This window comes from Polyodon spathula, chromosome 3 (genome assembly GCF_017654505.1).
Source record: "Polyodon spathula isolate WHYD16114869_AA chromosome 3, ASM1765450v1, whole genome shotgun sequence".
Classification (NCBI taxonomy): Eukaryota; Metazoa; Chordata; class Actinopteri; order Acipenseriformes; family Polyodontidae; genus Polyodon; species Polyodon spathula.
Genome location: NC_054536.1, coordinates 3,541,751 through 3,548,976, shown reverse-complemented (window position 1 = coordinate 3,548,976; position 7,226 = coordinate 3,541,751). Strand labels below are relative to the sequence as shown.

The 7,226-nt window shown below is 39.7% G+C and overlaps 1 protein-coding gene across 1 annotated transcript in view; it reads right to left on the bottom strand.

Moving 5' to 3' along the window:
• Nucleotides 1–5,013: 5,013 nt before the first annotated feature.
• The window catches only part of LOC121310411 (dnaJ homolog subfamily B member 6-like), a 44,396-nt gene continuing 42,183 nt past the window's right edge, over nt 5,014–7,226 (bottom strand). Inside the window, exon 11 of the mRNA XM_041243602.1 lies at nt 5,014–7,218. The gene's annotated coding sequence lies outside the window, so the exon portion shown is untranslated. The remainder of the gene's footprint in view (nt 7,219–7,226) is intronic.

The window sequence follows — 7,226 nt, the reverse complement described above, 5'->3', positions numbered from 1 at the left end:
CTGCCATGCGCCCCAGTGGCACCTGGGTAATTTGGTTCAGGATTAAACACAAAAGGGCTGTCCATGTGATCTTTGAATGGGTTTTTAAATAAGAGACAAATGAATCATTCCTTCTGTACTTAAATAAACAAGCACAGTGAATCATCTCTGCTATATAAGGCTGAAGCTGGATTGGATCGTATTGCTATTATCTTGCGGAGGCAGATTATTTTATTGAATTGTTTTTTTCTAGTTTTATTATATGTTTGTGTTTTGATTTACAGGGTTTCCTGAAACTGATTTTTTTTTTTTTTTACAGTATGCAGGGTTTAACACCAAAAGCTTTTGAAGGCATGAGTTAACCAAAACAGAATATATTAAATATGATGCCCTGAAATAAGCTTACCCCTGGTGTGTTAATATGTGAGTTTAACCAAAGTGATAGAAACTGGTATCATAGCTACTCTTTTTGGTAGGTACCCATTCATTAAACAAAGGATCAGACAGGAAACTCACTTTAACCTTAGATCAAATCACATAAACAACAAGCATATTTAGCCTTTCCAATACCAGAACATACCGTCAGTTGAATAGCTAGTTTCTAATTTGTCCTTCGATAAACAGTACGTCCAGCGATCATCAAGGAAAGGATTTATATGTTACCTCAATCCATTACATCCTTGCTGTGTGCCAGATCGCACCTCCTCCTCAGCTGCCACCTGCTTTCTGGCTTCGTCTAACGGGGAGGGCAGCTATCCTGCCCCCCTGCCCATGGCTTCCATATGGTCAGCCTCTCCACTTATCTATGAACTAATTTATGGACAGAGGTACCTCGAAAGGTGAGGCCAAAGGCCAAAGAATGTAATGTAGAATATATGTAATGCAATTATGAAAGAAGTCTTATACAGTCATAAGCATGTTTCTACTGTACTGCTGTAGGTTCAGGAGTGCTCTCAAGCTGCATGCATTCATGTGGTGTGTGTTACTCCTGCATTTCAAGCTGCATGCATTTAGGTGGTATGTTACTCCTGCATTTCAAGCTGCATGCATTCAGGTGGTATGTTACTCCTGCATTTTAAGCTGCATGTATTCAGGTGGTGTGTTACTCCTACATTTCAAGCTGCATGCATTCATGTGATGTGTGTTACTCCTGCATTTCAAGCTGCATGCATTGAGGTTGTGTGTTACTCCTGCATTTTCCAGGTTGTTTCAGTAGTGCGTTTGGGGTGGAAGCATGTCGCTGTCTATCAGGTTTGTAAGTCATTTAATGACAGGAAATAAGACATTTAAATGATTGGTACAATTTCACTCCTGTGGGGAAGTGCCCGAGGAATTGCAAGACCACATAAAGTAATGTATGCATACAGAATTACTGAATAAGATATAGCTATGGTTTCATATGAAGAAATGCAAAATTACATTGATTGTGCCTTTGGTGCCTGGAACAACACCATTGATCAGTCTATCCATCTTTCAAATGGTTTTGGTGATATATACTCAAACACTGCTTTGCTCATTCACCAAGCAGGAAAAAAAAAACAGAAGTAAGCACCACCTGGCCCCCATATGTTGAATGTATTGTATATTTGTGTCTGTTACAGAATATATCATGGCTGATTAAACTCAGAGCTCAGAAAAACCTTGACGAAATTCCTTAATGTGCAGACAACCTATAACCCTATATCACATATTGTAATAATAATTGACATACCTAACTTGACTGTCTTTCTTGAAGAATGACAAATTCCTCATAATACTGAGCTTTAGTAATTTGTATCATATAATATAATAGCTAACAATAACAGATTAATAAATTTGAGCAATGAAAGTAATTTCCACAAATGTTGTTTTTCTTAGGTATTTGGTATCAGACTCCCTGGAGTAGCCCCCAGTTAGTCACAGCAATCACCCCTGAGGCAATCAAGAAAATCAGGTGTGAATAAAATTGAAAGATTGTGGGATTGAGGGTTCTGCCACTGCTGGACATCACTGCATTGTAATGTCCACAGCCTGCTTTTAAAACCCAGGACTTCCTACAGCTGAGAAATATCAATGTGTTTCCTGCTGTATTTTCATCTGATGTAAAACTCCATAGAGTACACCATCATAGCTGGTGAAGCAAGGAGCAGAGGTGTAACAAAGACAGAGCATGATCTAGTGTGTTCATTCAATGAATAACTGAAATGTATTCCTTTATTCATCACATCAGGAGCACTCCAAGACCAAGCTAATTCTACAGAGGACCTAATAAACATGTCCAATCTAATAAATCCATGAACTTACATTGTAGTCACTGCATGTACAGCATACATTACCCTCCAAAGGATATCGGGTCATGATTTGTGGCACAGAAATCTGCATGCCATTAAGATATGACCATTCAATTGCTGAGGACTATTTGACTATAAAAGTGCAATAGCATAACCATATTAGTTATAAAGATGGTGCTAAAGCTTAATAAAATACTGAACTAAGCATACCGGTGCTATATGACATTTTCCTGTATAAATGTATTAGAGCTTTCAGACTCATTGTGAATGCCTGAAGGCTGCCCCGGATAGTGTACCTTGTGGATTCAGGATTGATCTGTGGTCTGCTTATAGTCTGAAAACACAACTGTAAATCTCCTCTGCTAGCTGGGGCTGTCTCCACCCGCAGTCCCTTTCCTCATCGAGCTGTCACCCAATCAGAGCTCTGCAATAATGAAGTGCCGGGTGTTTCCTGTGGACAGCCCGAGAGGGAGTTGAAGCTTAGCAACAGACATCAATCATCCAATCCAATACAAATCTCAAACAGAAATACCTTAATGTCAGCTTGATAAGGATACTGAACTGATAAGTAAACTGAGTGAAACAAATTCATTCATTAAAAAAAAATAAAAAAGTGCATTTACTAGTAATACTGCAGCATTTCTAAACTAATAACCTAATTGCCAGGAACATGGCAAGCTTCAGGGTCTTACATTCAAATATTGAGAAACAAATTGCTATTCCAAAACATTTGTGTGTGTTTCTTAAAATATGGCAACTGAAGTCCTTTCTATTTCACACCCCAGGATGACTACCTGCCCTGTAGTAAGCAGTCCAATCCCCATGCTAGCCCGTCCCTGTCTTTCTGGGTGTGCGTATGTTGTAAGTCTAGACCACTAAGCTTGATTCATACTCATGCCTCCAATGAATAAAACAGCTCCATGTCCAGATCTGCAAGTGAGCAACTAAGATATTCAATGGAAAAAGCTTTTGCCCCTTTTCATTTTAAAATGTCAATCTTCTCAGTCCACTAACATCCAGCTTTGCTGTGTAAATGAACAGTAGGACGTTTGGGTATTATAATTGCAGGTGCTGCTGGTATTTCACTGAAACTACAGTATATAAGTGAAATGGGTCTTGTGGCAGGTGGGGGATACTGGCATGTTGCAGTATAAACCAATATTGGTTCACAGGCAGAGACTAACAGCTGTGCGAGTGAACGTCAATCCTGCTCTCCACACACCTTGCCATTCCATCCTGGGTCTATCACAGGCAGAGACTGACAGCTGTGAGAGCGAACGTCAATCCTGCTCTCAACACACCCTGTCATTCCATCCTGGGTCTATCACAGGCAGAGACTGACAGATGTGAGAGTGAACGTCAATCCTGCTCTCAACACACCCTATCATTCCATCCTGGGTCTATCACAGGCAGAGACTGACAGATGTGAGAGTGAACGTCAATCCTGCTCTCAACACACCCTGCCATTCCATCCCGGGTCTATCACAGGCAGAGACTGACAGCTGTGAGAGTGAACGTCAATCCTGCTCTCAACACACCCTGTCATTCCATCCTGGGTCTATCACAGGCAGAGACTGACAGATGTGAGAGTGATTGTCAATCCTGCTCTCAACACACCCTGCCATTCCATCCCGGGTCTATCACAGGCAGAGACCGACAGATGTGAGAGTGATTGTCAATCCTGCTCTCAACACACCCTGCCATTCCATCCTGGGTCTATCACAGGCATTGATCGACAGCTGTGCATGGTGGGACTGAGATACTGACTGACAGGGACTTGCTTTAAACTACTGGATTCAAGTCCAGGCTTGTCAACCTAGCAGCTTCAATTTGAAGATTTGCAAACATTCAAGATTTGCTTTCACAACATGCTAGCAAACCAACTCTGGTGACAAACATGCTCTCCCGTACTGTTACTTATAGAAGAAAGTCAACACACATCTCATGTGTATCCAGTTTTCTCACATTAAAAAGTCCATAAAGTGCGGTTTGTCTTTTACAGGCTGCATTGCCCTCTGGTGGCTCTATGGTAGAACAAATCACAGCGTATGGTAATAAAAACTATGCAACAAAGCCAGTAATTGTGACTTCCTGTCAACCCCAGGTTCCTTTCATAGTGCATGTTCAGTTATAGTGTTAATGTGTGTCTACTAAATCTAGCAGGAATGCTATTATGTTAGGGGTGGGTGCCGTACTGATGGAGAAGCAGGGGGGGTTCGTTGTGCTTGTAACCATTTTGTTTAACCTCTTACAAGTGCCAGGAAGCTCCTTCAGCTGAGGGAACACAGAGCCACTTTGTGGCTTGGAACTTGGTTTCAGGAGACAAGGTTTCAGGCCACTGAAACTTGAGGTTTGATATAGCAGAGTTGCCTCTCCTGGAGCCAGGTTTCATGAACTGTATTTCACTGTAGAGTTTTATTGTTCCAAAGAAAACTACTCAAGTTATAATCATAATTCCAGAAGGGATTGCTTCTGAAACCATAACTATCTTCAACAGTACATATCTGTGTAATAGGACTGTATGTTTTCACAGGGTAACTTTTAGCAGAACTAGTGGGAATTTCTCAATTTATTATGCTGGTCGAAGGGCTGTGCAACAAGCACTGGACAGAGATTACACTGAAACACTGCAAAAAGTATTTTAGAAAAAATTTCCTTGTGGAGAATTCAATGTCTGAGAGGGCATGTCTGAGCTGGTTTGTGAGACTCTGAAATTGAACTCAGGACAGCCCAAATGGATCCCAGTTAATGACACTCAAGGGGCTTTTAATCACAGCTTTATTGAAGAAAAAAAAACAGCATGACAGGATTTGTGCTGCTCTGACACAAGCATTAAGAAATAATTTCACTCAAATAAAAATACAATCAACTTGTTTATCAAGTTACAAAAAAAGACAACAACGATCAAAGAGACACATGATCGACACTGCAAGATCTCATTCTGTTCCAAGCTATGCAATTCTAACACAGTGTCTCAAGAACAATACATCTGTTAAGCATGCAAATATTAATAAATATGCAAAAGCAAATAGAAAAGAAAGGAAAAAAGAAGTAATGGTGCCTGAAGTGTCTAAAAGTCCTCCCATACAGTTCTCCTGAGTGCAATTAAAACCGTCTTTGAGTCTGTGAAGAAATCAGCACACTTGAACAGCACTGGAGTTGGGCTATTGTTTCTTGTCTTCATATTTAATGTATTCTACGATACAAAACAAATTAGGCAATATTCAAAACACACCACAGGATGTGTGAAAAACTAAAGTGTTCCAAATTCTTTTTTTAAGTCAAGATTAAAGACATGCTTTTATTGTTTACCCTTTTTAACCTGACTTACAAGCATCATTGTTTGTATCTATTTTATGAGTTTATTTTTGTGTTTCATCATTCTTATTCATTTCCTGTTTTCTTCAATAGTTTTATTATTATTATTATTATTATTATTATTATTATTATTATTATTATTATTATTATTATTATTATTATTGTCATTTTTACTACAGCTTGATACAGCGTACTTATTTCTCTTTTAACCAACATGCAAAGCGCTTTGAGATACTGTGGTATGAAAGGCGCTATATAAATAGAATAAATTGAAATTGAATTATTTGGGAGTTGAAATGTGCAAATTTGTCAATGAAACAAGAGTCAGTAGTTTCAAATATCACTGTATTGTCATCCCCAACATTATAAGAATAAGCGAACAGAAAAGCAGGATAATGTAACTCAAATGTAACTCTTTAATTAAAGGAACAGTCCCCATGACACACACACAGATTCCTCTTAACTAGGTTCACAGCCAGCCTCTGCCCTGTTACACACACATTACTCTTAACTAGGTTCACAGCCAGCCTCTGCCCTGTTACACACACATTACTCTTAACTAGGTTCACAGCCAGCCTCTGCCCTGTTACACACACACATTACTCTTAACTAGGTTCACAGCCAGCCTCTGCCCTGTTACACACTCATTACTCTTAACTAGGTTCACAGCCAGCCTCTGCCCTGTTACACACTCATTACTCTTAACTAGGTTCACAGCCAGCCTCTGCCCTGTTACACACACATTACTCTTAACTAGGTTCACAGCCAGCCTCTGCCCTGTTACACACACATTACTCTTAACTAGGTTCACAGCCAGCCTCTGCCCTGTTACACCACATTACTCTTAACTAGGTTCACAGCCAGCCTCTGCCCTGTTACACACACATTACTCTTAACTAGGTTCACAGCCAGCCTCTGCCCTGTTACACACACATTACTCTTAACTAGGTTCACAGCCAGCCTCTGCCCTGTTACACACACATTACTCTTAACTAGGTTCACAGCCAGCCTCTGCCCTGTTACACACACATTACTCTTAACTAGGTTCACAGCCAGCCTCTGCCCTGTTACACACACATTACTCTTAACTAGGTTCACAGCCAGCCTCTGCCCTGTTACACACACATTACTCTTAATGAGTACATTTTAGATACAACCCAGCTGCTGACCTTTCCTAGCATCCAAAAAAAAGCAATTTGCATGTGTATAACAGGCACAAATACACACTTTCAGTAACACTTTACATTAAGTGTCTCTAATGTATATATTTATATATGTATTTATTTGATAAGGACAATGTATTCATTGGCAGTCCCTGGACAAACACAAAAACAGAAAATAATACAAATAAAGTAACATATTCAGAAGAGAATATGACCGAGCATCACATAATTGTATAAGAAGGAAAAATAAAATGGAAAAAAGAAAAATAAGGATCGGGAGAGAGAGAAATGGCAGACAAAGCAGACATATAAAAGCAAATGAAGAATTAGAAATATTTAAAATACACAACTAACTAACTAATAAAATAACACAACACATAACACTACAGACACACCCCAGAACAGCCCGTGTCCTTTCCTGATGTCCTTACAGGATTGCCGCACACACTGCCGCTCACACCAGCAGGGAAGATGAATCAGTAACAATCCTTAATTG